The following is a 23,777-nucleotide window of genomic DNA, read 5'->3' as shown; positions in this document are numbered from 1 at the left end:
TACGCATCGCTGGCCCTTATCATTCGATACGGCGTGCAGGCTTTTTCGCCCGATTACCGGTCTGTACATTTCCTCCCTTCCAACCTGCGTGTTCATGTCCATTGTATGTTTGCTCTAGCTGCGTGTAGAACGCTTCTTTCTCGTCATCAGATCTCCCTTCGTGTGGGCAGTGGACGTTGATGATGCTGTAGTTGAAGAAACGGCCTTTAACTCTTAACATGCGCATCCTTGCGTTGATCGGCTGCCACCCGATCACACGTTGTCGCATCTTGCCCAACGCTATAAATCCTGTTCCCAGTTCATTGGTAGTGCCACAGCTTTGGTAGAAGGTAGCCGCTCGATGCCCGCTTTTCCACACTTTCTGTCCAGTCCAACAAAGTTCCTGCAACGCCACGATGTTGAAGTTGCGGGGATGTAGTTCGTCGTAGATTATCCTGTCACATCCTGCGAAACCTAGTGACTTGCAATTCCATGTTCCAAGTTTTCAATCGTAGTCCTTATTTCGTCGCGTGGGTCTTTGCCGATTGTATCGAGTCGTATTTTCTCCTATGTTATTCGCAATGGGGATTTTTACGGGTGGCTTATTGCACGCTCGCGTCAGAATACCCATTTTATCATTGCTATCTCTGTCGCTCTTCAAGAGGCTCCATTTAAAAATACCCATTTTCAAGTTGGGCGGCCCAACTCATAAATGGGTATTTTTAAATGGAGCCTCTTGAAGAGCGACAGAGATAGCAATGAAAAAATGGGTATTCTGAAGCGAGCGTGTGGGCCTACGCCAACACTCCTGTCTCGCCGGAGGGCCATCGTGCCCAACATATCTAAATACCAAGGTAAGATATTCCCGCAAATGTCAATAACGAGACCCACTAACACATCTGCGTTAGTTATGAAAAGTTTGTGATTTTACTCTAGAATGTCATTATTTCTGCAAAATTTGTAAAGTTTTATTAGTTTGAACGTTTCTAAATGCTGTAAAACTATGTTTAGAACCAATTAAAAAAATGTTTTCATTGATTTTCAAATGGCGATATAGCGCATTTAGTTCACCACTGGACTATCGCACTAGTTTTTACGAGTGCGAATATGCTAATAAAAGTGCGCGATAGCATCAAATCAACTCGGTGTCTTCAGAGCACTTGTTCACCATAGTTTGAAGAAATAGTGCGCCGAAGACATCAACCTGATTTGATGCAATCGCGCACTTTTATTTACGTTTTCGCACTTATGAAGTCGCAGTTCGCAGTCCAGTGGTGAACTAAATGCGGTATATTTTCTGATTTATTGCATGGAAGTCATTTTTTATCTAGTGAAATGCCTTTTAATAATTGCCTCTATGATGTGAGAGCCTAATTTCTCATAAAAGTTTGCTAAATAGTGATGCGCCCATACAAATCTGCACAAATTTCATAACTATTTTTTGCTTTTTTCTTTTTCTCACTAATACATGAATAATAGTTGGAATATATTACCTTGGTATTTAGATACGTTGCATCGTGCCAGTTCTGTTTAACGTCCCAACCAACACTGGGACGTCCACGCTGATGGGGCTACCACCTTGGATCTAGCTGGGCGTGGTGCAGCGTTTCTTACTCAGCCGCTGGATGCCAGAACAGACGCTGTTTGAGCCGCACCTCCTTGGTGAACAGACGCTCGGATCGTACTTCCTCAATCTAGCTGAAGTCAGAAGGACAACAGTACCCAGGCTGCACTACCAGCTAAGCACACAACTCTTAGCTGGCGGTCTTTGTCATTGCTTGACCCGTGGAAGCATGAGGTAGGAACTTGTGAGGGAGGACCAGAGCTATGTTGAACGCTCTCCTTATCGACTCACCGTTTTGCAGCCCAAAAGTATACATAAGCAATAAGCAAGTCGCACAAATTTCGACCTCTCAGGCCTAGGTGTGAAGGGGATATGGGTGTTGTTCTAGGTGTTGTTAGTGGAAGGGTACTCCAAAGGATGCGGTTGGTCAACGTTCACGCACACCATTATTAGACTGCTTCTAATTAGTTATCTGCCCAAAACGTCCTGGTTTCCTCGTCATCTTAATCGCATTTATTTGAATTACTTGATTTTTCGGTTGAGAATCTGAAACCTATGATCAATTTCCTCCTGTTCTATAGCGCATTTAGTTCACCACTGGACTATCGCACTAGTTTTCACGAGTGCGAAAACGCTAATAAAAGTGCGCGATTGCATCAAATCAACTCGGTGTCTTCAGAGCACTTGTTCACCATAGATTGAAGAAATAGTGCGCCGAAGACATCAACCTGATTTGATGCAATCGCGCACTTTTATTTACGTTTTCGCACTTATGAAGTCGCAGTTCGCAGTCCAGTGGTGAACTAAATGCGGTATATATACATACATTCCTTGACTTGATAGACTTCGTATTGTTCGAAAAGATCTGACTAATAGCGTCATTTGTCGTTGGGTCGATGTATGTAGTAGGTACACGTTAATCTTCGCCCGGTCGAGCTCGAACCCGCGCGGTGTGGGAGTACAAATCGCATTAGAATCAAACCCTCGGATCACAGCCTCGCAGCCAATCTCCGGTTGGCGGTTATTCCAGTTGACACAGTTCTCGTGCAGCCGACAGCCGCGCGTATTTTTCCTCGTTTTTGTTCAAGAAGTGCAACATGCAAAAGTTATCGAGTGCCCAGAAAATCCAGCAGACCCTCAAAATAAGACCAAAAGCGACCGAAAAGCGCGCATAATTCAGGGTTGATTTGTGCGACCGGCTGACAACAACTTGTCCACTCTAGCAAGCGCAAAGTGAATTCGAGAAGAAACCACACACGTACGCCTCCTCCTCCCCCGTTGGATTCTTTTTTTTTTGCGCTCGGTTTCTGTCGGTTGATCGTGTTTCAAGTTTTGGCCATACGCGTTGCCCAAAAACGAAAGCTTGTTGTTCATATTATTAAAAACTGAAAAATAAGAATCTTGGAACTTTTGGCCGCCGTTGTCATACACTCTGTTGGACAGTTTTCACTTGACCTCAGGGCGAATCGCACAAGAACTCGCGCAGTTAATTTACCATACACACGTGATCGAGCTTTGATGATTCGAATTTTAATAACTAAAGCGCGCACTCCTTTCGAGATAATGTATAATTTACGATACCGAAACCGCCATAAACGTCGTGCGTGAAGAGAAGAGTGTGGTTCTTCCTACAACACTGCATGGTGGTGACATTTTCAAGTGAGTGTGATCTGTGTGATTTTGTGGGCGTTTTTATCTGTTCAAGGATTCAGAGTCGCGTATGAACATCTCTGACTTCCAGTGCATGTTACAAGTGGTGAGAAACTGGTGAACATCCTGGTTCGACGACGACGACATTCATGAATGTACACATCAAAAAGTGGTCAATAGATTAACATATTTTCAATCGTTTCATAATTAACAACATTGATTTAAAAAAAGTGGGGACTAAAAGTTTGAGCTGCTCGTTCTCATTCGTCTGTGAACCGATTTTCAATTTGAACGAAGGAAAAACTCTGTTGAGGGCGTAATCCTCATAATGAGTAAAACAGTTAAACTAGAAAGAGTTTAGAAGAAGTAAAATTTCAGATGATAAAATTGATAGCTATAACACGTATATGGGTAAAACAGCCTATGTTCAGAAAAAGAAGGAACTCTGATGAAAAAGTTAATGGTTGTAATCTTTATAATGAAAAAAAAAAAGAACAGCCTATTTTCAAAAAAGAAAAAAATTCCTATGAAAAATTTAATAGTTGTTTGAGTATAACAGTTAAGCTAGAAGAAAAGCCTATGCACAAAAGAAGAAAAAACTCTTATGCCTGTAATCAGGCTTGTCCGCACTGAGCGCATGAGAATTTTGCTCTTTGGATTTACACCATCAAGCACATCACAAATTCGAAATCTTTTCATCTTATCAGATAGAAGGATGTTGAAATATTCTAAATGTCATTTCAAACTGTCAAAAAACTGCACCGCAGCGCCGCACGGGCCGTTCAAAGTGAAATTCACTGGAGTGTTTTCACCCGGGTGAAAATCTCTTTGCGCGCTCCGTGTGGCTCTGCGGTGCGGTTTTTCGATAGTTCGAAATGACATTTACAATATTTCAACATTCTTCTATCTGATAAGATGAAAAGATTTCTAATTTATGATGTGCTTCGTGGTGTAAATCCAAAGAGCAGAATTTTTATGCGCTCAGTGCGGACAAGCCTGCCTGTAATACTTATAATGAGTAGAATAGTTAAACTAGAAAGAACAGCCTATTTTCAAAAGAAGGAAAAATATCTGATGAAAAAAAATTGCTGTTTTGCTCATAGTGAGTAGAACACTAAAACTAGAGAGAACAGCCTATGTTAGTAGAAGAAAAATTCTTCGAAGGAAATACTCTTATGAAAAAGTTTATGGCTGAAATACTTATAATGAGTAGAATAGTTAAACTAGAAAGAGCAGCCTATTTCCAAAAGAAGGAAAAATCTCCGATTATAAATTAAATTGCTGAAATTCTATATTTAGAGTCTGTTCCAATTGGAGCATTAAAACTAATTTTCACTTGAACTTGACAGTTCGATAATTATTCCCTTAGGAGAACTGTCAAGTTTAGGTGTCGAACTGTCAAATTTAAGTAGAAATTGATTTTAATTTGCCAATTGGAACAGACCCTTAATCCTAACCACTTATGCTTACAGCTTGTTTTGTTCACTAGGGCACTACGTAAGCGATCCCAATTGGCAGCTGAACTTACACTTTGCCTAAATGTATTCTATTTTACTATATTGATCTGGTTGCCTTTGCGCTGTTTTCTTTTTTGTTTCCTGCTCATTGTAGAATGATAAGCACGATGATGTTGATGCCTTTAGGTTAGATATAATAGCTTTTTTGATTTGTATTACATTCATTTGCAATTAGTATAATTATGTTGACAATGTTACTGTATTGAATATCTTTATCCTGTCGATAGCTTTGGTTGTGCTCGTTCATCATAACTCTTTGTTTCTGACTGAAAATAAGCTTTTTCGAGATGCTGTATTGTAAATCTTTTCTACTTTGTCTCCCAAATTGACTTCCCCCACAGTTCCCCTATGACGTCGACTTTTCTCATATTTATTTCGTTTTGTGCAATATAAAACGATAAATTCAGTAGACACATATAACGACCCTTTCGGCCTAACGACTTTTTCGGCCTAACGACCCTTTCGGCCTAACGACCCTTTCGGCCTAACGACCCTTTCGGCCTAACGACCCTTTCGGCCTAACGACCCTTTCGGCCTAACGACCCTTTCGGCCTAACGACTCTTTCGGCCTAACGACCCTTTCGGCCTAACGACCCTTTCGGCCTAACGACCCTTTCGGTCTAATGGCCTTCGGCCTAACGGCATTCGGCCTAACGGCTTTCGGCCTAACGGCCTGCTCCCATCCTAGAGCATACTCAATTATTTAGTATTTAAAAGTTCGGTAATGCATTAAACTGGGTTCAAACTGTAAATTGGACTTTTTGCAAATACCCAGTAATTTTGACAGCAAAAATAACAAATTTCGGTAAAATATTGTACATTTTACTGAGTACGGTAATTTCATCAACTAAAAGTTCGGCGATATTCACACTTCACCGAACAGACTAAAAAATCAGTTCATGGAAGTACCGACTATTCGTAATCATTGTTCGTTTACTGAGTTTTCGTCAATAAAAAGGTAAACATTATTACCCTCTCGAGCAGCTGTCAAGTCTTCATGATAATTTCACCGCAGACAGACGTTCAAGTTTGACTCAGCAGCTTGTGTAAAAAACATGGCCGCCACAAATTGCCAAGTGGCAATCAGCGAACAGATGGCGTTAGCGGCGTTCATATACAATCGCTGCCTCACATGTGCGTTGATCTTCAACTTTCTACCTTACTGAGTCTTCGGTAATGACAAAAATTACCGAATATTCAGCAGTTCAAAAACCCAGTAAAATTTTACCGAAGTCGGTAATCGAAAATAGCTGTGTAGGTTCCCAAACTTTATAGGTGCGCGACCTCCTTTTGCCAGTAGCCGTGCTTTCGGCGACCCACCATAAAAACTCCCTCATTTGTTGTCTGTTAAAGTAAATTATTCAACCGCAGACAGACGTTCTAGCTCGAACAAATTTATTCAAATTTTCTATGTAAATTTTCACTAGCGACACCTAGGCAACCGATTGCCACAGTGCAGTCGCGTGCAGTTGACAGTTTGGGAAACCACGTGCTTCCAGCCGCTTACTTACCACCCAATTCACCACCCACCGAAAAATAAAATCAAAACAAATGCGCCAATGCGAGTGAAGTTCATCCAAATGCAGTTTTATTTAAGCAAATCTATGTAAAATAAAAGTAATAATGTGTAAAATATTTTACAAGAGTCCTGCGCTAATTTGTGCAAAAGATTTTAGACATTAAATAAAAGTCATTTACTCTGCACAAATTATGTGGAAACATTATTAGCGTGCAACACGTGCGGTTTTTCCCGCCATCCGGCTGGAAGACGACCGTGGTGACAGTTGTTGGTCGCAACGCACATGTGAGGCAGCGATTGAATATGAACGTCGCTAACGCCATCTGTTTGCTAATTGCCACTTGGCAATTTGTGGCGGCCATGTTTTTTACACAAGCTGCTGAGTCAAACTTGAACGTCTGTCTGCGATTCAACTGTCCCTCGCGACCCCCTGGGCGACCCCCCCAAAATTTGAGAATGTTTGCTGTGTTTTATGAAAAGATGCAGCTTATTGAAAAATGTCTAGCCAATAATACAAATTTGCATGCTTTTCCAAAGTTGCATCTAACGCATTTTCATTTAATTTATTTAGTTAACATCAAATGCATGATAATACTGAATCAACAATTTGCCGCCATAATACTCGATTTGCAGCTGCAGCTCTCCAACGTCGGTCACGCCCAACACTCGCCAGATCACGCTCCACCTGGTCCGCCCATCGTGCTCTCTGCGCTTCAAGCCTTTTTGTACCAACCGGATGGTTGGCAAACACCAACTTTACAGGGTTGTTGTCCGGCATTCTTGCAACATGCCCTGCCCATCGTATCCTTCCGGCTTTGGCCACTTTCTGGATGCTGGGTTCGGCGTAAAGTGCAGCGAGCTCGTGGCTCATCCTTCTCCGCCACACACCGTTCTCCTGCACGCCGCCGAAGATCGCCCTTAGCACCCGTCGCTCGAAAACTCCGAGTGCTTGCAGGTCCTCCTCGAGCATCGTCCATGTCTCGTGCCCGTAGAGGACCACCGGTCTTATTAGCGTTTTGTACATGGTGCATTTGGTGCGTGGGTGAATCTTTTTCGACCGCAGTTTCTTGTGGAGCTCGTAGTAGGCCCGACTTTCGCTGATGATGCATCTCCGAATTTCACGACTCACCTTGTTGTCAGCCGTCAGTAATGATCTGAGGTAGACGAATTCTTCCACCACCTCGAAGGTATCCCCGTCTATCGTAACATTACTGCCCAGACGGATCTGGTCGTGTTTGGTTCCGCCTACCAGCATGTACTTTGTTTTTGAGGCATTCACCACCAGTCCGACCTTTGCTGCTTCGAGTTTCAGGCCACCGTTTCAAATGTTCTGGCAATAATGTCCATGTCCTCCGCAAAGCACACAAATTGACCGGATTTTGTGTAAATCGTTCCTCGGCTGTTGAGCCCGGCTCGTCGCATCACACCTTCCAGAGAGATGTTGAATAGTAGGCATGAGATTCCATCACCTTGTCGCAGTCCCCGGCGAGATTCGAATGAACTGGATAGTTCACCCTTACGCAGTTTTGCACACCGTCCATCGTTGATTCAATCAGTCTATTCAGCTGCCCAGGAAAACAGTTTTCGTTTATGATTCTCCATAGCTGTGTGCGATCGATACTGTCATATGCCGCTTTAAGGCCGATGAACATGTGATGTGTTGGGACCTGGTATTCACGGTATTTCTGGAGGATTTGCCGTACCGGGATGATCTGGTCCGTTGTCGACCGGCCGTTGATGAAGCCGGCTTGATAACTTCCCACGAACTCATTCGTTTTAGGTGACAGACGACGGAAGATGATTTGGGATAGCACTTTGTAGGCATTAAATGCCTGATTGCTGCGAAGTTCTCACATTCCAAATGGTCGCTTTTCTTGTGAATGGGACAGATTACTCCTTCCTTACACTCATCCGGTAGCTCTTTGGTTTATCAGATCCTGACTATCAGCCGGTGCAGACAGGTGACCAACTTTTCTGGGCCCATCGTGATGAGTTCAGCTGCGATACCATCCTTACCAGCTACTCCCAAGTAACAATTCCATTGCTGCTTGGTTTTGTTTGATTTTTATTAAGGTTTTATTACAGCAATAATTAAAACTCACAGTTTTATGACTGCTTTTATGAAAACCATTGATAAAATGTTTATAGTATACTTGAAGATATTCATAAAGACAGATTTTAAGAGTAAACAAAACTTTCCGATATGTAAACCTTCTGGTAATCATTATTACCACAATAAAACTGTTAAAACTCTCAACAGATGGCGATCCGTTCGATTAGTAACGACATCTGTTGGTGGAAAAGCAGAAACTACGACGCTACTAGGTTTATTGCGGTCATCATAAAAGTAAACTTGCTTTCGTTTTATTTTCGCTAATTATGGTCGTCGCCATATTTAATAATTAGCTCACGTGAATGGAAAATAGTTGATTTTGCCTAAATAAGCAATGAATTGATAGTTTACCACCATTTTCATAACATGCTCACATAAATAAACCCTCTCTGCTGAGTTTTCTAGTGATTCGAGATAGTTTTACTAAATCCACAAATTGATTTATTTCATTCCAAGATGATAATATTGACTATTTTCGAAGCGCATTAATTTTATGATTCTGCAACCCCAATATTCACGGTAAATTCGAACGCGCATAAGCCTACCAGCACAATGACTACTGAAATATTACTTTGAAATGATCGCTTTCTACTTACGAATGATGTATCCGCCTGAACTTTACGTGCCATCGCAGAAGTTTCTCTGCATCTTGAGCTGTCATAGTTTTTGTTGAAAAAAAAAAACAACAACAAACGAGAATGGAACATTGTTCAACAAGGTTTTAAAACGAGTTTATTGCTACTCTTAATGCGGTTTGCAAAACCTCTCCGAGAGTGGTCCACTTAGCCGGAAGATGCTCTAAAAGTGGTTATCAAGAGGTTTTGATGTATGATTCAGTTTTATTACAAGTTTTATAAAATTGGTCATGAAGATCTCTTGTAGAGCCGAACAAAACTTAAAATGTTACAAAGCTTTGTTGGTTTTAGGCTGATGAATGGCATCCTTAACTTCCCTCAGCGTGGGAGTTGGTTCATTTCCGTCCTCCACTGCACTGGCATCGTCGTTTCCTCCGTTGCCGTGGTCTCCCGTGCCTACGTACTCTACGTCATTCAGGTGCTGAACGAAGTGCTGCCTCCACCCTTCGATCACCTTACGTCCGTCCATCAAAAGGCCTCCGTCCTTATCCCTGTAGATTTCGGCTTGCGACACGAAGCCTTTGCAGGATGCGTTGAGCTTCTGGTAAGTACAACTTCCGCGTTTCTCGTGAACGGCACAGCAGTTTCATTTTTTCGCACTCCGCTTCTTCCAGGCGGCGCTTTTTCTCCCGAAAGAGGCGGGTCTGCTACCTCTGCTGCTGTCTGTATTCTAGCGTTGGGCAATTTTAAATCGATGTTTGCAACATCGATGTTTTTGTTTCGATTAATCGATTTTTTGAATCGATGTTGAAGCCCCACAAAATCGACCGAATCGATTTTTCACATTCGATTTTTCTTTCGATTCAAAAATATTAAATTTTCATTTTTCTTGCGAATGCATTGTCTCAACGTTATATCAATTTTTGACAGAGTCGTAAAATCATTGGCGTAGCTAGGTTTTTTTTTTGGAGGAGGCCCAGAGGGGCTGACCTGAGATGACTTTTAAGCAGCATGGGCACCCGATATGTGAATATGAAAATAGGCATTGTAGTTTTAAGGAATCAAAATGACTGTTTTAGATTTGTTTTTCGTTAAGTTTCGTAAACTAAATGAGTATGAACAATTCCTCCAGGAATTTTTCTATATCTTGCTTCAGTGATTCCATCTTGAATTGCTTCAAGGGTTCCTTTAAGAATTCATCTAGGGATTCCACCAGACATTTCTTCGGAGATTTGTCCTGCGATATCTTCAAAGGTTCCTTCAGTGATTGTTTAAGTGCTGTTTTCGAGGTTTCCTTCAGAAGTTTTTTCAGAGATCCTTTAGGGCAGCGGTTTTCAGATCGTGCACCGCGGTGCACTTGGTGCACCGCGAAGCCATGGCAAGTGCACCGCAGCACTTCAGAAAAGTCTTGCATATTCAAATTTAAATTTAAATTCATTACCTATTTCATGAAAAATAATTCGAATTAATTAGAACAACTGGACTATTGGAAGATACTTCAAGGGATTGAGAATAAAATTTCCATTATTCCAGCCGGCGAGTTAAACTCGGATCCAGCAAAAACCGTCTCAGATATTCGCAAAGAATCATGGAACAAATCTGTCAAAATCTTGGCCAAAACTCTCCAAATAATTATTATTCTTTTTTTCCAAGATCTCGTAATGTATATTTACAAGCACCCTACAAGGCATCTCCAATGTATCTTCAATGAATGCGTTAAAAAAATCTCAGAAGAAATCTTACTAATATTTCTGTGGCTTTGCTTAATACCAGAGAAGGAACTATCACTGTTCTCAAAATCAGTTAACAAAGAATTCTACTGATAACGTATTTATGATTTTTATAGAAATCTCCTTCCGAATTGACAAGAGAGCCTGGAAGGCATTTACCAAAAATATTGTCAATATATGCCAAAGTTCTGACAAAAAAAAAACAAATAAAATAAAATAATCCAAGTGTCTTGCTTGATATTTTTAAGAAATATGGTGAAACTCTTGGAAAAACGTCTATTAAAAAAACCACACTAGATATAATACAGTAGTCTTCAAAGGACTTCCCCGAGGTTCTTGAAAACAAAATACCACTAATTCAGCTCAAGATTTCATTCCGCTTCTATAAAGATCTTGTCTGTAAGTTTTCAGAAACATTATGAGAAAGAAATATTCCAAGTCGAATAACTATGTCACTCTACTATGCTTCGATAAGTAATAAAAAACGTAAGACAGTGCCATAATTCGTGGAAAAAAAAATGACGAGCGTATGCACCTTGGAAATGCTGTGAAAAATACGACAGCTTTTCGACGAATTTATATATATTTTTTTACCAATAATGAACTTCTGCACCGTGGAGCGATTTATTTTCAAAAAGTGCACCGCGAGCCGAAATGTCTGAAAACCCCTGCTTTAGGGTATTTCTGCAGATATTCCTTCAGAGATTTCTTCAAGGGTATCTACATATATTCCTTCCAGAGTTCCGCTGGAGATTGCTCCAAAAATTCTATTTGGAATTATTCTAAGTATTTCTGCAGGAATGTCTTCCAGAAATTGTTTCAGAAAATTTGACTAGAGATTATTCAAAAATTAATCCAGGAATTTCTTTAAAAAAATTCGTTGGAAGTCCAACCAAGTGTTCCTTCAATAATTCGTCCAGAACTTACTGCAGATGTGGATTTCTTTAAGTTTTTATCCAGGGATTCCTACAGAAATTCTTCCAGGAATTCCTCCAGGAATGCCTCCGAGAACTCTTCTTGGGATTCCTTCAGGAATTCCTCCTGGAATTCTTCCAGAAACTCCTCCAGGAATTAATCTAAGACTTCCTCCAGAAACTGTTTAGAGATTCCCTTAGGAATCCAGGGATTCCTTCGGGAACTGTTGGAGGGATTGCTTCAAAAGTTCCTCTGCGTACTCTGTTTAGCATTCCTTCAGAATTCCCTCAGGAATTGATCATTGGATGTCTACAGGAATTCTTCCTGGGATTCTTTCAAGAATTCCACAAGGGATTCCTTCAGAAATTCCTCCACGATTCCTATGGAAACTCCTACATGGATTCCTCTAAAAATTCTTACAGGGATTCATCCGGTGATTCCTCTAGCAATTTCTCTAGAGATTCCTCTAGGAATTCCTCCAGAGATTTCTACAGTTATTCCTCTTGAGATACCGCAAAGAATTCCTGTAGAGATTCCTCCTGAAAGTGCTCCAATAGTTTTTCAAAAAAATCCTCCAGAAATTCCTCCAGGGACTTCTATAAGAATTCCTCCAGGGATATCCCATGGAATGTATACAGGGATTCCTCCAGGAATTTCTCTAGAAATTTCTCAAAGAATTTCTCTAGAGATTCCTCCAGGAATTTCTACAGGCATGTGTCCAGGAATTTCTCCAGGAGTTCCTTCAGGCATTCCTTCAGGAATTCCTCTTGGGATTGACCTAAGCATTCCTCCAGGAATTCCTTTAGGAATACATCCACAATACCTACGGCAATTTCTCCAAAAAATCCTCTAGGGATTCCATCAGAAATTTTCCCAGGAATTCCTCCTGGAGTTCATCCAGGAATTATTCCAAAAATTTCTCCAGCGATTCCTGCATGAATTCCTTCTGAGATTCCTCTAGGAATTCCTTCAGGGATTTCTTCAGAAATACTCCAGGAAATTCTCCAGGGATTCGTTCAGAAATGCCCCCAGGAATTCCTCCCAGAGTTTATTCGGGAATTATTCCAGGTATTTCTCCAGGCATTTCTCTGGAGACTCCTCCGGCAATTCCACCAAGAATTTCTCCAGGGATTTTTTCCAGGATTTCCTCCAGGAATTTCTCTGGAAACTCCTCTAGGAATTTCTTCATAAATTTCCCCAAGAATTCTACTCAAGATTCTTTCATAAGTTTTTCCGACGATTTTTCCAGAAATTGCTTCAAGAATTCCTTGAAAAATAATTCCCGGGGAATTCCTCTAGGAATTTCTTAAGAAATTTCTCCAGGGACTCCTCCTAGAATTCTTCTAGCGATTCCTCCAGGGATTCATTCAGGGATTGCTTCAAGAATTCCTCTACGGATTTCTCCAGGAGTTCATGCAGGGATTCCTTCAAGATTTCTTCCAGAATATGCTCCAGGCATTCATCCAAGAATTTCTCCAGGGAACCGTCAAGGAAATTCTCCTGGAATTCCTGGAGTTTTTTTTAAATATTCCTGCAGCAATTTCTCCAGGAATCCAGGAATTCCTCCAGAGACGATGTACAATTTCTGATATTACATTTATTTAGACAAATGAATTATCCCATGAACTTGTACTCCATACGTCAAACGGATCATTTTATGGTTTTGCACCATTTTATAATATCGAATCGATGTGAAAACATCGATTCAAAGCATTCGATTAAATCGGTGAATCGATTCTGCTGCACCGATTCGAATCGATTCACAAAAATCGATGTCTCAGCCAAACTTGCCCAATGCTAATTCCACATTCTGTCGGGTTCCATGCTGCATCATTACCGCCCGCGCTGCGTGTTTCTCCTCCTAAACCACTCTGCACTCTTTGTCGAACCAATCGTTGATCGTTGATGGCTGCTTTGACTGTACTCCAGCAGTCCTCCAGAGGGGCCATACCAAGCACATCCTCGTCCGGCAACGGTGCCTCGAGATTCTGCGCGAATGCGCTGGCGACATCCGGTTGCTTCAGTGGCTCTAGGTTGTACCGCCGGTACTGTACATTATTGATAACGGAGGATTTTGGGTGAAGTTTTAACATTGCCAGGTAGTGTTTAGAGCCAATATTAGCACCACGATAGGTCTTAACGTCGATAATGTCGGAGAAGTGCCACCCATCAACCAAAACGTGATTGATTTGCGATTCCATTTTCTGTGATGATCTACAGGTGTAACGAAAGGGACACTGTGCTGGAAGAAGGTGCTAGGGAATGGCCAAATCAATAAGGCGTATGCATATTCGTTCGTGCGATGAACGCTGAACTTTCCAAGGGTCAGTTTGAATTCCTCCTCTTGGCCTACCTGTGAGTTTAGGTCTTCTATGATGATCCTGACGTCGTGGCTCGGGCAGCGGTCATACTCGTGTGCGAGCTGCGTGTAAAAAGCGCCCTTGTCATCATCAGTGCTTCCGGAATGTGGGCTGTGCACGTTTATTATGCTGATGTTGAAGAATCGGTCCTTGATCCTCAACCTGCACATTCTTTCGTCAATCGGCCACCAACCGATCACACGCATCTATGGATAAAAGCTGTTCTCAGCTGTGGCAACTCAACTCTGGTAGATGATAAGATTATCTCTAAACCATAGATCCCTTATCTGTAAACCATAGATCCCTTCCGATCATCACACCTCCTTCAGCGCTACGCTTTCTAATCCGCAATACTTCAGTATGTCGGCGAGTTTGCGGGTGCTCCCGATGAAGTTGAAAGATCTGCAGTTCCACGTACCGAGCTTCCAAACGCAAGTCCCTTTTCGTCGATGTGGTCGTCACCATTGGTGTCGGTTCGTATTCTTCTCATGTTGATCTATCGGTGCTTGACCTTTTACGGCTGGCTCACATGGCAGTCTTCGCCGAGGCGCCCAGGAGCTAATATTTTATCTGAGTTTCCACCCCCCCCTCCTTATTAAAAGAAGCGTAATATGAAAAAATCTATCATTACATTAACTCCTTTTTGATGTGTACATTCTTCGATGTTCAGGTGTGTAATACCGTGCGCATGGAAATGGAAGCTGTGATTTTATTCTGTAATAATTTCAATACCGCAACCTACCTTAAAGCGTAAATCAACGTGGAGCGGAACGAGTGTATCTATACAGAGACTCCGCATAGACTGGATCTGGACGGTAGATGCGCGCGACGACGACGACGACGGTGATATCGACGTCTCGGTCGTCAATGCACGCGTGGGTGTCCCCGGAGACCTTGATGGTTTCTTTAATGAACAACAACAGCTACGATACACAGACGCAAAGTTTACGCGATCTCTCACCTCCGCCCGCGGGGTCTACCATAGGGGTTGCTGCTGGAGCGAATAACGTCTGGAAACGGCAAGGTAAGTTGATGATAGAATTAAGTATGCTTACGTTATTAACCCTAGTAAGATGTATAGGGTTGGATATGAACCAGACAGGCACTGTGAATCAGCGTCACAAGTTCGATCGATAAAAATTTAACAAAACATAAAGTTTGTTCGTTTCAAACACTTTTAAAAAAATTTTCGTTGAACAATATTTGAATGTACATGCAATAATTTCATTTTGAGGTGGTTCGTATTCTATTACAATTTGTCACTAATAAATTTGATTTCTGTCGTCTTTGATAGACTAATACATACGCACTAGTAAGCTTGCCTAAAACGCTCTTATCTCAGACATTTAATGTCAATCATTTCGTTAAACAGGGAGCATGTCGCCTCTCTTAAACGGCCCAAACGAGTAGCCGACGCCGAAAATTTCACCAAAACGATATGATAATTGGGATCAAGCGAATCTAAAACCACATTCATATTTTGTTGACTTCTCCTTTCTATGACGATGGAGCTCCTCTCTAGATTTACTGCTCCGTTTGCGAGCCCCAGCTGGCATCTCTTCGGCTTTGGGGACATAACACCTGGGGCGTGTAGGTTGGTAGCACTTAAGTTCAACACGCATATTTCGTGATTAAGCAACTGTGAGGAGATAATCCATTCGGAAGACGGCCGATTGGATGGTTATGATCGCGGGAGTTACGCAGGTGTTTTCCCCAGAACGCTATGCGTGACTCAGTAGGATGGGTTGAAGACAAGATTGTAACTCAGATTACTTTCAAGTGATAGCAAGTTGGTGAATGCTTGATTTGAGAATGTCTTGTCTATGTCTCGACTCAAGTGGCTCTCTTAACAATATTAAAAGCTGGTGTAGCAACACCGGCGTTACATTTGTTCTGCACATCAACCATGGAGGGATAGTCTGCTCAGCAGGCACCTGAACAGGGATGTTTAGGTAGTGTGGGGTTAAGGACCGTCTTCTATAACGAAAGTAAAAGCGAGGACTACTCTTTCCTCGACCAACTATACAACATTCCCGTGGTCGCCAAACCCCTCCGGGTCCGGCACTACCAAGGAGGCAGAGAGGGGCTAGTGCACACCGCACCATCAATCACGTAGCCTAAAACAACGAACATCGATGACTCGGTTTGGGGAGTCCACCAAGGTAGCATGCTGGCACTTAAATAATTTCCCGAGGGATCCTTAATACTACCTTTGTCCTCGGAAGTCAGGCAGGGTCGACACCGCACCTGCTTCCAACTGCCAATCAAGTATCAAGAACACAGTAATTTGACCTTCTCTCAAGTCGGCCCTATCAGCCAGCACACAGAAGTACGTGCCGACATAGGGTCTCTACTTGCTCCGACCTTGCCGGCGACCGCTTTTCATCTGCGGCCTCGGATCCAACCCAGTAGACCGGCGCCACGACAACAACGCTACCACGGCCACTTAATCGTTGTAATGGTCGCTTTCGACCGCAGAGTACCTGCATGACCTACCATGCCGACTCTGAACCCTTGGACCACCTCTTCTATATCGTCTGAAGTAGCCAATTCCAGTTTCCTGGAGCTCATCCACTCCTTCAGACCTCCAGACCTTCAGAGTAATGTTGCCTGTGAAGTCGACGATTTCAACTCTCACCGGAAACTTTAACCTCAACACCTTGTCGTACATGGCTGTACGGGTGTAGCCGCCCAACTGGCGCTATTGAAGGCGTTCCTTACATGCACAGGCTACTGCATAGTAGGGAATCCTTTTCTTCTTACAATGGAGCACTATCTCGGATGTCTTTGCAACCGTCAAAATAGCGTCCATGATCGACCTCCACTTCCGGAAGCCAAACTAGTTGCTCGAGAGACCATTTACACCCTCGGTGTACCTCAACATTCTGTTGAGGATGATCTTTTCGAGTAGCTTCCTCGCCTTGTCGATCAAGCATATTGGTCTATATGTCGATGGGCCTCCGGATGGTTTCCCCAACTTTGGTAATAGAATAAGGCTCTGCCGCTACCATATCTCTGGGAAACCTCTCTCGGCCAGGCATTTCTGCATAGCAGACCTGAACATCCCGGGAGCATTTGCAATAGCTACTCTGAAGGCCAAGTTCGGAATTTCATACGGAGCTGGGGCCTTAACTACGCTAAGGAACTCATCGGTTACCCTGACTTCATCGCCAGCCCCAGTTCCCAGCTGTCCAACGAAAAGAAGACAAGGACTACGATCATGACGCGGAAAAAGCCCCTCGATGATCCCCTCCAACAGTCCAACATCTCTGTAGACTGCTCTGTAGGAGCCGTTACACCTCTTGTATTGGCCATCACGATCCTGTAGGCAACAACTCACGGATTCGCATTGGCATTCTGACAGAGACTATTGTAGTTGTTGTGGTGATGTTCCTGAAAAACTGGCAACACTGAAGGAATCTAAAGGTGGATGTGAATAGTGGATTAAATAGATTAGTTGAGACGAAAATGTTGTCGGGAATGGTGGCAGAATACTGGAGTGTAAGTTAACTTTAAGATTGATAGGTATGATATGAATTCTAAGTAAATAAATATAATAATTTACAGCATTGTAGCTGACCAAACTAAAGGCTGCTTTCAATACAAGTATTGAACCATTCCGGAGATGATCCGCCACAATAGTAGTTGATACTGTAGCGAACCACCAGGTGACCGCTGTGAGTGTAGCCATCGTCTACTCTCCAGTGCGAGCTGGGGTGGCAAGCACCCTTAGCAAATATGTACCTACTAGCTTTTATAACTAAACACAACACGATGAAATTGAATACAATAACATTATATTCTAAAAGCTTTATTTAACCTTTCAGCAGTTACGCAGTTGTATTGTGTACAATACGTTAAAAAAGCTCGCCTGGTCTACACAAATCAACGTGGTGCTGGTAGCGGTGATCAATTTCTGGAAGATTAAGGATTTTTATTTACTCGTGCATTATTTTGCTCTGTTTTTTTTTGTTAAAGTCTACAAAACATTCATAAGAAGTTATAGCTGAACTCTTTTGGAAATTTCGAACACATTTGAGGACTTACCTAGCACACCCTGGTTCCTGTATGCATCCTTTTTAAATTATCAAGAGATCTCATGAGGAAATCCTAGAAGAAATCCTAGATAAATTTCTGAAGGATTCCTTGGAGGAAATTCTGGAGAAATTCCTGGAGGAATTCTGGGAAGAATCCCTAGAAAAATTTCATAAGAAATCTCTTGAGGAATTCCTAGAGGAAATCCCTGATAAATTTCTGAAGGAATGCTTGGAGAAATCCCTGAAGGAATTCCCTAAACAATTTCTGGGAAAATCTCTAAAGAGACTCCTGGAGGTATGCCTGTAGAAATTTATGAGCAAATGCCTGGCGTTATTCCTGGAGGAATTCTTGGATTAAATCCAGCAAGAATTCCTGGAGAAATTCCTTGAGAAATTTCTTGGAGCAAGCCCTGGGAGAGTTCCAGGAGGAACTCCTGAAGAAATCCCCAGAGGAATTCTGGGAGGAATTGCTGGAGAAATTTCTGAAAAAAAAATCCCTTGACAAATTTAAGGAGGATTTCCTGAAAGAACTCTTGGAGCAATTTCTGAAGGATTCCCCGGAGGAATTTCTGGGAATACCCCTGAAAAAAAATAGTGGAGAAATCCCTGGAGGAATCCCTGAAGCAATTCCTGGAGGAGGAATCCCTGAAAAATTCCTGAATGTATTCCTGGAGAATTTTATGGAAGAATCTCTGAAGAAATCCCTAGAGGATTTCCAGGAGGAATTCCTGGAAGAATTGCTGGCATAATTTGTGAAGGATGCAAGGAGCAATTCCTGGAGAAATTCCGAAAGAAATTCCTGGGGTATTTCCTGGAGGTATTCCTGTGGAAATTGCTGTTGAAAGAATTACTGGATGAATATCTAGAGACATCTTCAGTGGAATTCTGAGAGATTTCTGTTTCTATTTCTGTTTTTTTTTTCTATTTCTAACATAACCCTTGAGAAATTCCTGGAGGAATTTCCAGCGGAATTACTGGTGGAATTCCTGGAGAAATTCTCGAAGTAATTCCTGAAGGAATCCCTGGGGTATCCTTTACATTTGTGAAGAAATCCCTGGAGGAATCCCTGAAAATTCCTGAAGGTATTCCTGGAGAATTTCCTGGAAGAATTTCTGAAGAAATCCCTAGAGGATTTCCTGGCAGAATCCTTGGAGAACCTTATGGAAGATATCCTGGAGGAATCTTCGAACAACTTCCTGAAGATATTCCATGGAGAAATCTTGGGAGAAATTCCTGAAGAAATACCCGGAGGAATCCCTAGAGGAATTGCTGACATAATTTCTGAAGGTTGTCCAGGAGCAACTCATGAAGAAATTCCTGGAGAAATTCCTGGGGTTATTCCCCTAGAGATTCCTCCAGGAAGTTCTAGAGGAATTCTGGGAGATTTCTATTTCTATTCTATTATTTTTTTTATTTCTGAAAAAAAACCCTTGAGAAAATCCTGACGGAATTTCTAGCGGAATTTCCGGAGAAATTCCTGGATAAATGCTCGAAGTAATTCCTGAAAGAATCCCTGAGGAAATCCTAGCAGAAGTTTGTAAAGAAGTGCCTGAAGGAATACCTGAAAAATTCCTGTAGGTTTATTTATTCTGAAGAAATCCCTAGAGGATTTACAGGAATAATCCTTAAAGGGACTTCTGAAGAATTTCCGGGAAGAAACTTCGGAGGATTTCCTGGAGGAATCCCTGGGAAAATCCTGGAGGAATCCCAGGAAAAATCCTGAGGCTATTCCTGGAGGAATTTCTGAAAAAAAATTCTGGAAAAATTCCTGGAGAAATTATTGACATAAATTCCTAAGGATGTCCAGGAGCAATTTCTGGAACAAGTCCTAGAGAAATTGTTGGAGGAATTCCTGAACAAATTCTTGGGGTAGTTGATGGAGAATTTCCTGGAGGAGTTCTTGAAGAAATTCCTGGATAAAATCCTGGAGGAATTGCTTGAGGTTCTCTTCTGGGAATTGCTGGAGAAAACCTTGAAGGAATTCCAGGAGGAATCTCTGGAGAAATTCCTTCAACAATTTCTGAATGAATTTCTGGGGGAATCTCTAGAGGAGCTCTGGGAGAAATTCCTGAAAAAATCTCCTGAGAAATTCCCCGAGGGATTTCTAGAGAAATCTCCGGAGGAAATGCTGGAGAAATCCTTGAACGAATTTCTGAAGAAATCCCTGGAAAATTCTCTGAAAAAGTTCCTGGAGGAGTTTTTAGCGGAATTCTTCGAGGGATCCCTGTAGCCCTTCCCGGAGGAAAAATTGGAAGAATTCTTGGAAAAATTCCAGAAGGTATTCAAAGAGAAAATCCTGGAAGAATTGCTGAAGCAATCTCTAAAGGAATTCCTGCAGTAACTTCTGGATGAATTGCTGGTATAATTTATGATAGAATTCCTTGATTAATTCCTGATGTAATTCCTGGCGGAATCCCTGAAGAAATTCCTGGATAAATCTCTGCAAGAATCTAAAAAGGAATCCCTGGAAGTATGCCTGGAAAATTTCCTGGAAGAATGCCTTGGAGAATTCCTGTGGAATTCTTGGAGAATCCCCCGAAGTAATTCCAAGAGAAATCTTTGGAAGAATTCCTGTAGGAGTCTCTGGGAAAAAAAATCCTTGGAGGAATCCCTTGAAATAAATTTCTGCAGAAATTCTTGGAGGAATCCCTGGAGGATATTCTATAGGAATGCCTGTTATAATTTCTTAAGGAATCTCCAGAGGAAGTCCTAGTGAAATCTCTAGAGAAATTTCTAGCGGAACTTCAGGAGGAATCTCTTAAGGAATTCGTAGAGGAATACCAGAAATAATTCCTGAAAAATCGCAGATGGAATTCTTGGACAAATTCGGGAGGAATCCTTAGAAGAGTTTCTGAAGAAACTCCAGAAGGAATCCCGGAAGCAATTTCAAAAGGAATTACTAACGGAATCCCTAAACAGTTCCTGGAGTAAGTACTGAATCAATTCCTGGAAGAGTTTCTTATAATATAAGGAGAAATTCCTGGGGGAACCCTAAAAAGAGTTGCTGGGAGAATCTTTTGAGGATTTTTTAAACTAAGTTGTTCCAGAAAGAATCACAAAAGGAACTCCCGAGTTAAGCCTTGCAGAAATTCTTGGAGGAATCCATGGAGGATATCCTAGAGGAATGCCCGTCGAGATTAACGGAGAAATCTCTAGAAATACTCCTGGAGGAATCTCTAGAAGAATTCTTGGAGGAATCTCTAGAGGCATATCCAAATTAATCCCTGGAAGATTTGTTAGGGGAATCCCTGCAACCATTCCCAGAGGAATCCCTGGAATAATTCTTAGAGGAGTCTCTGAAGAAATTCCTGGAAGAATGCCAGGAAAAAATCCTGAAGAAATTGCAGATGGAATCCTTGGAGAAATTCTGAAGGAATCTTAAGAAAAGTTCGTGGAGGAACTCCTTGAGGAGTCCCTGTAGCAGTTCCTGAAAAAAAAAAAACCAGGAGGAATCCCGGAAGCAATTCCTTGGGGCATTCCTAAGGGAATCCCTAAACAGCCCCTGGAGGAAATACTGGATTAATTCCTGCAGGAGTTCCTGAAAGAATTCCAACAGGAACTCCTGAAGAAGTTCTTTGAGCTTTGAGGATTCTTTAAAAATAATCTCTGGAGTTGTTCCTGAAACAAATACAGAAAATATTCCCGGGCGAATTCCTGGAGGAATTCTTGAAGGAAACCTGGAGGAAATCCGGAAGCAATCCCATGAGGAATTCCTTAGGAAATCCCAGGAAAGCTTTCTTAGCAAATTCCTGGAAGAATTTCTGTAAGAAAAAATATGAAAGGAAGGAAGCAATGGAAATATTCTTGAAGGAATTTGTCGATACAATCTTGCAGAAGTATCTGTAAAAAATCTGAAGGAACTCTTAAAGCATTTCTTGGAACAAACCCTAAAAAAGTAATCTATCTGAACCATGCAAGATGCCCATGGAAGATTGCACAAAGGAGAAACTCCTGGACAAGTCCCTTGAGGAATTTCTGATAGAGTCCCTGGAAAAGTTCCTGAATAAATGCCTAAAGGAATTTCTGGAGGTGTCCTTGGAGGAATTCGTTAAGAAATCCCAGGTATTTTGCTCCTAGCATGGAAAGTGAAAATTCGTGTAGCAGTAGCACCGGAGCAGGGGGAAAGTCGTCCTCAGAATGTCGGAACGTAACCCGATAAAAATGATGCTCGAAGGCTACGGTATAAGTAGCCGTATACAAAAGTTCAAGACCATTGGTTTGACTGAGTGATAACGGAAAAATGCCCAAAATACCAGTCGCTGCCCAAGTGGTTCAGCGCCCCATTTAGTTCGCAAGTTGCGGAGTAGTTATTATTGCGTTGCAGAGAGGAAAAAAAATATCACAAAACGATCATTCAAATTCGCAGAAATATCAAATCGACTACTAAACCGTACCTGATGTAGCTGTCAACGCCTGCAATCACAGATCTAACAAACGACTCGAAGAGATCTTCTAGGAAATCCGTCCGAAACGAATGGCGGTGATGTCAATCAAACGCCAACCGAAAACGGCATCCTCTGTTGAGGCATGCCACGAGAGACCAAATGGAATTATAAAGTTTGATGTTCTGTATGTTTTTTTTGTGCTCGCTCCAAGCGAACCAGTTGCCTATATCCGTTACATTTTTATTAACTTGTTATAACGGATTTCCAAGCGTGCAGTACTGCTGCCAGCGTGGTCGGCCACCCGCCAACGAATATGACAAAAAGGTGGAGAACGTGATTAATTCATCTAGAGGCGCAGAAGTTTATTGGATTGCAGAAGGGGGTTCATTCGATGCGAGAAAGATTGCACCGCGATGTCTAACTCACAAACCGGGTTCAGGTTTCAAGCGACGACCCGTAGAAAAAATCCCAATCACGTTCTTTGACTGCGGGGCAATCGAGCGGTTCTCTCTGCCCCGACCGACGCGACGACCAATATGGCAATTTCCTTTTACGCAGAAGACAACATCTCCGTGTAGATCGATAACTTATATTTGTGCCACTCGTTTGGCATCGCGCGATTGAATCGAAGCAGAGTTGTGTGGTGCTTGCATTTTATTCCGAGAACTCGTCATCGAGCTGCAAAAAGGGTGGGTACCAACTATGACCGACCACCTTGCCGACCACGTTGCATCTACAGAGTGATTAGGGTTCCCAGAAACATTCACGTCTGGGATTCTTCCAGCAGTTTCTTCAGAAATTCCTCTTGGAACTCTGTCTGGGATTGCTCTATTAATTCCTCCAGAAACTTCTTGTGGTATTCGTCTAGGAATCATTTCTGATAGTTTCATCTGGTATTCCTGCAAAAATTCTCATTTGTATTCCTCCAGAAATTTCATATGGGATTCCAGGAGTTCCATCTGAGATGGAATTTCTTTTGGGAATCCTCCAGGAGTTGCGTTGACTGTGTCTTCTGGGGTTTCTTAAGGGCAAACGTCATAGAATCCCAATTCAAATGCACAAATCTCAAAAAATAAACTTCTAACGGCAGTAAAAATCGAAAAAATAGTGTAATTTTCAAGTTATAATATCTCACAAAGCGCAAAAAATAACAACCCGAAATTTTCAGCAAATACACATCAATACTAAGGAAACATACTGTCAAAATTTTGGTGTTTTTGAGATACCGTCGTTGGGGGTGAGAATGGGTCAAAAAACGATACTCAAAGATTGTTTGTTAAATAACAAATGCAATTGAAATCGGAGTAACTTTTTATTTGGTATGTATACTTTTCTATGTGGTAATGATAGTTTAGCAAGAAAGTATCACGTTATATGAATTGCTTAGTAAACTACAAATGATTGAAAATTGACCGAATCTCACCCCTTAGAGG

At 41.9% G+C, this 23,777-nt stretch overlaps 1 protein-coding gene across 4 annotated transcripts in view; it reads left to right on the top strand.

Moving 5' to 3' along the window:
- The first annotated feature begins 2,477 nt into the window (after positions 1-2,477).
- Positions 2,478-23,777, top strand: part of LOC109427584 (serine-rich adhesin for platelets) — a 539,771-nt gene continuing 518,471 nt past the window's right edge. For 2 of the 4 annotated variants that reach the window (XR_009997420.1, XR_009997421.1), the window contains exons 1-2: positions 2,478-3,299; positions 14,672-14,946. The gene's annotated coding sequence lies outside the window, so the exon portion shown is untranslated. The remainder of the gene's footprint in view (positions 3,300-14,671; positions 14,947-23,777) is intronic. The other 2 variants (XM_062849926.1, XR_009997422.1) reach the window with 2 other exon arrangements.

This window comes from Aedes albopictus, chromosome 2, assembly GCF_035046485.1.
Source record: "Aedes albopictus strain Foshan chromosome 2, AalbF5, whole genome shotgun sequence".
Taxonomy (NCBI): domain Eukaryota; kingdom Metazoa; phylum Arthropoda; class Insecta; order Diptera; family Culicidae; genus Aedes; species Aedes albopictus.
The sequence above is the reverse complement of the archived record's forward strand: the minus strand, read 5'-3'. Positions and strand labels throughout refer to the sequence as shown.